The following is a 6,093-nucleotide window of genomic DNA, read 5'->3' as shown; positions in this document are numbered from 1 at the left end:
AGTGAAGAAGTATCTTTTAAAAGGGACACTTCTTGTGTAGCACCAGACTGCACGTTGCACAAATCTGTACAAGATCTGTGGTAATGAATGGTTATTTTTTAACTGTTCTGTTACGTTAAGTATAACTGTAGGCTGGCGACATAAATCGGTGTTATTAGCATTTACACCGTAAGCACTTAAGAATTAAACAAAAAATTAAGGGGGGTAATTGAAATTCTGGCACAGTTGTTCAATGGCAAAAGGTAGACAATGTTTTTAATTCCTGAAACGAATGGGTAGTTCTCGTAGCCTACTTCAGTCGGCACACCTCTGACTGACCATCTGGAAAGGTGGGTATGTGCGCGGGGTGAGGAGTGTGTGTTTGGGGAGGGGGAGGGGGGGGAGGGGGGGGGGGGGGGGTCCTGCCCCCTTGGCCCTCTTTTAGCTAGATTACACCTTCTTCGTCGTCTTCTTCTTCTTCCTCCTCTTCCTCTTTTTCTTTCTGCTCCTCTTCTTCCTCTGATAATGAATTCCTCTACCCATTGGTGGAATATATATGTATGATTTATACTAATAATAGGCCTACTAATAACACTATTACACTGCAAATATGCCCATATACTGGGGGGTAAGTATGGCGATTCAGTATTCCGTTTTCAAATTTGTGTTCAGGGGACAAAAGTAATTTATAAAAAACCTCTACTCTAATTAACTCTCACTCGCTCTCTCGTTCTCTCCCTCTCTCTCTCTCTCTCTCTCTCTCTCTCTCTCTCTCTCTCTATATATATATATATCTTTCTATGTGTGTGTGTGTGTGTGTGTGTGTGTGTGTGTGTGTGTGTGTGTGTGTGTGTTTATTTGCGTGTGTCTGTGTGTGCAGGCGGTTTATGCAGTGTCCATGCCCATGTGTAACCAAGGTTACCCTGTCAAAGTGTGGACTTGCATGTGCTAATTGTGTTAAGATGGTCACTTTTGCTAATGACAATGTTTACGTAATTTCCGAGAGTGAACTCGATATTGTTCTTTGCTGTTTGGAAACTAAACCAATGTTTTGAAATAGTTGTGTTTTGCAAGTGGTCAATATCCATAGGCTACCACTTTTTAAGAAGCATATTTTACAGCCCCACGTTCTTCCACTAAATCTACTGTTTAACATCTACAAGTGCTTTTAAAAGCAGTATGTTGGACGACTTCGTTACCGTTTAGACTACTTAGCATAGGCATACAATGTTTTAAAAAAACCAGCTGCTCACTTTTTAAAATGACATGAAAACTAAAACAATCGGAACTTCTCAACAGAATGCAACTGGGATTGCATTTTGGCCAAGGATAATAATCTCACTGGACACTTAATCCAGACCATGTGTATGCAAACTATCCATTCCCATCCCGCTTTATTCGAGGTGAAACCAGTTTATCCTTTGCGATAAACAGACAGAACTTTTTATAATCAGTTATAAATGTTTTGAACACTGTTAAATGAAGAAGATCCACTTCTGCAGCAGGTCAATTTTAAAGTGTACATGCTTGCTCCCGCATAGAGCAGCAGCAGTGACAGATTTACTGACCTTAAAAGTAACAACGGCAGTTTGGCAGCAAAGGAAACTAAATAAACATCGAACGCCAATTAACAATTGTGCAACTATATGCACATACAAACTGTATGCAAATGCAATGTAAATATTCCTACCTTCTTCTCCTACATGCAAAAGCCCTTTGGGTAGATCTTAGCATATTGTCTCTCCATACACAAGTCCACTCCCCTTCCAGTTTCAAGTTTTATTCTTTCTTTTTATACAACACCTGAACGCTTTATTTTAGTTTGATTGCTATTTTCCCCTTTATCAATCGCTAGCCCACTGAAGCAGGCTTGTCTCCTTTTTGTTGTCGTCTAAACCGTTTAGTTTTGGATGATCGGTCAAAGATTCTGACAACCAGCGGGGATAGGCAAGACGCCCAGCCGAGGAGGGAAAGCAGGAGGCCGGACAGATCTAGTGGGCTGCATCGACGAGACGGACCATTAGACAGGGGTAAGCCATGGCTCACAGAGCTGGTCGATCAGGTAAGCGCACATTTCTTTTTTCCCTCTATCCCAATCGCCCTTCGCCAAACACTGCCAATGTTTACTTGCTACCGATAGAGGTGCGCTGGCTTCTACTGCAAGGTAAGGTCCCATAGATTTACTTTATAAGTTGATGAATCCATTGCAGCCATCGTACGCAGGCTTTATAAAAAACTCAGCCATGTGACTGTAATCTGTGTTCAGTGGTTTATACCCAGGGCTTTGTGTGTGAAAACAACCCCTTCACATTTCTTCACTGACGAGCCATATTTCCACATGTAAGGATACACATTGGCGAAGCTTTGATGCTCTTCCAAGGGCCTGCATGAAGCAGACTATTGTAGCTCCCAGAGCAGTGATATATGAGATAGACTCACTTCTCTGCAAGTAACTATAGCCTAACAGTCCTTTCTGTCTTACATCGAGGTAATCAAGGATTTCACTAGGACTATAATTAAAGGTCTATTGTTGAAAGTGTTCATTCTTATTATTGTTGTTGTCGTCATAAAGAGACTCATTGTTGTTGCTGACGTGTTGGTGTTTTTACTGGTCATTTTAGGTTGTAATAGCTTAAAAATGTACTTTTGGTTAACATTATCATCTTTATTATATCAATAGTTATCACAGATATTATAATGCCTATGCTATGACACAACAAATGTTTGAGTATTGGCTGTGTTGGTGGCAGCAAAAGTAATTAGCATTGCCCTACATGGGACAGCAAATTGAAAACATAGATCACGTGCTAATTCACCTTTCCATTGTGAGTTTAAATGGTAAGATCAATGAAAAACAGTTGTAATGATCTAATTAATTATGGTAAAATTAAAAGCAAGTACAAAATCAATCTCTAGTGGTGTCGGGATGGAATTAAATTGATGGTCCATCTGCTCGCTCTGTGGACGACATGAATAAACTGGCTAAGGACACAGATGATAGGCCAGTCCTATTCTGCACTCCTTACACTACTATTTGGCGTGTCCTTTAATGGTTTAAGATTCACCTCCAAATGCAGCATCTGGTTTCTGAACTTCTAAAGACTTTATTTAAAAAAATGATGCATCACATCAGAAATCTATTATTGGACATGCACATTTGCATTTTGGAGTTTGCGTTTTTAGGACAACTAAACTAATCCAAAGTTTACAATGATGTCGAATACAATTGTGATGTTAATCGTATAGCAATATAATATTTGAGTATGAATTAATTAATTAATTGATGGATAAATTAAAATATGAATCTAAACTGCATTGATAGATGAAATAAACTAAAAAGAGTGTTTTTCGAAATATTTCTGTGATCTAAACCCAATTGCAGGCCACGTCACTGACCAAAAATGATTTTGCATTCACTCCAATTACACTGCTTATAGCATGCAGTCTAATGCATAAAGATGAGCTTTGTTTTCACCTTTGACGTGACTGACTGGGCTGAAGCAGTCTCGACGCACGTCTGTGCATCTTAACAAGGAATACAGGTAATAAGCAGAACACATTAAAAGAAACATCGGTAAGAAACATACCAAAGGAATATGTTATACTTATGCTAGCCTTTAATACTTGCTATTGAGTTAAGACCCCAGTGAAGTGTGAGGCCCAGGATAGGTCCGGAAAGGCTATATCGATTGGTGACGTTGGCAGCAAATAAACCACAATACTGAAAATGACAGGGGAAGGATTTCTCGTTTACAGGAATTGTTCACATGACTAACTTAACTTTTCAGTGGACAAACTTGTGTGACATACCAGAGGATCAGAGCAGAAGCATCGCCGGTTCCGCTGTGACCCCACCAGGTTCTCACTAAATGTGGATCCCGCAGGTTTCACACCCTGTGCCTGCTCTAATATACAGATAAAGGCAGATTATATATTTTGATGGCAGTCTTTCATAAATGGCAAATTAAACGGATAAAACCTTTAGGCCAAAATATATGAAAGGCTTTATTAGCTAGCCTACTTCTTCAAATCATAAACTACCATACTTAAACGAAATATTTGGTGAGGGGAAAATTTCACGTAAACATCTACATCGTGATTTGGGAAAGACAAAAGCACGATCCACTGTTTTATTTTGAGGTTAGTAATAATTTGAGGTTAATGTAATAATTAGCCTAGGTCTGGTTATATTGGCTACTGTTGTTTAACATGGGAAACAACTAAACAGTGGAAGCGGATAGAGGCAGAAAATCGGGGGTCTTGCGGGGAAATAAAAGCAGCTGTAGGGGAAGAGTTTAGTCAAGTGTGAAATTACTGCCCATGGTGTTACATATTGTACCAGAAGCCCCCTCCAAAAACAGTAACGAAAAGAAGAATCGTCCCGAATATTTGCCGGAGGGCACAACAGCATGGCCTCCTGTTCCTTTTTGCCAAAACCTTGACTTCCAAAATGTTCACACTTCCTAAAAACAATGTTTAAGTTGGAAAAATGTGGAGAGTGTGTGGTCTTACGATAATTTTACTTAGATCATATTTTTTTAAAATAGTAATAATAATAATAATCATAATTATAATAATGTATTTGTATTATTATTAATAGTAAGACCAATACCAACAACAACAATAATAATAATCCAACTAGGGAACATTATTTTTAATGTTTAATTTGTATAGCCTATGTAAAACAGTTAAAACAATACATGTATTTAAACGGTAAGAACATTGCACTATGACTTGGGCTACGTTATGCGTTTTTCAGTAGCCTCTCATTTGAATGAGTCCTTATCGGCTAGATAAGAAAGATTTCTACATTTACAGAAATATTGCTAAAGAGACTGATCTAGAAGTATTATATTAAAAAATTTTGTTTTGTTAAAAATAATACCAACCCATTCTTAATGTGCTATTGGAGATTTCTCCAAATATGTTTCGATTAATTCTGGAAAATGACTTGTAAACACTCATCTGACAAGGCCTTGAAACAACTGGGTTTCAACACAGCGCCAGCAGGTTCCTTCTGCCGGTGGCAAATTAAACTATGCAGCGCCACCTACAGAAAGGTTTTGGGAAGTGCTAGTGAAACAGTGTTGCTTATTTACCCCTATTTGGAACTTGACAAATGTAGCCTAGGCTGTTAGCCTACACCAAAGTTAAACAAATGAATCGTATTGTTATAGGCACTTAAGCAGTAGTTAATATAACTGGTATTTAGTAATAGCCTACTGAGATCATATTTAAACAGTGTCAAAACACCGAGGGTATACATCTGCCAACTTGTTTAAGCCATGACACCACGACACTATCCGTGCGTCTCTCTAATGATACTGGTAGCCTACAAGCTGTAGGCTAATTGCGATAATTCTAGCCACTCAGAAATGTTGCTATTTAGGAAACAAATAGTCTTAGAAGTTTCACAACTCTGAAATAACGAGACAGATCATTTCAATCCATTCCTCTGTCTCAGCTTAAATTGCCTCCTGCCTTCCTCCAAAGTCGCCTCATTTCCCTGTTTGTATCCCTCGACTCCCTCCCCTTACCAAGTGTCATATGAAGGGACCTCCTCATTTGGGTTCCAGGTTTTTACGTTGGCGAATCACATAGTGTTGGAATCTATTGCCTTTGTCTGACAAGTCATCCATCTCTATGCAAGGGGGGACTGTGCGGGGGAGGGGGTATTGCAGCTTTTAGAAAAAGACACATGAAGAGGGGTTTCATTCTCAACTCAAGCTTCTAACAGGCACATCCCATTCTGGAAGAGAGGGGGACCGCAAACCGCAATCGGCGTGTCCATGTTTTCCCTGTCATCTTTACACATACCTGATCATACTCGAGCGCTTCCAAGTAGGCTACGTTAACAGCAATCGAGGAATTTTCTACTGCAGCTACTGGCGAGAACAGTTGAAGAGAAATTACATTCGATCTTAATTTCTACTTTTTTGTAGGCTTTGCGATTGAATAACATTTAGAAAACAATCACGTCTTGCGAATGTTGCTGCAATGTTGTAGAGACAAGTGACGGCCATGATCATAACCTGACAAAACCATACATTGACGCTGAAGGAACTGAAGGGCAAGAGCAACTTCGCGGCATCTCCAAGAAGTTACCCTGCAAGT

Source organism: Sprattus sprattus (assembly GCF_963457725.1).
Source record: "Sprattus sprattus genome assembly, chromosome: 12".
NCBI classification, from domain to species: Eukaryota; Metazoa; Chordata; class Actinopteri; order Clupeiformes; family Clupeidae; genus Sprattus; species Sprattus sprattus.
The sequence above is the reverse complement of the archived record's forward strand: the minus strand, read 5'-3'. Positions refer to the sequence as shown.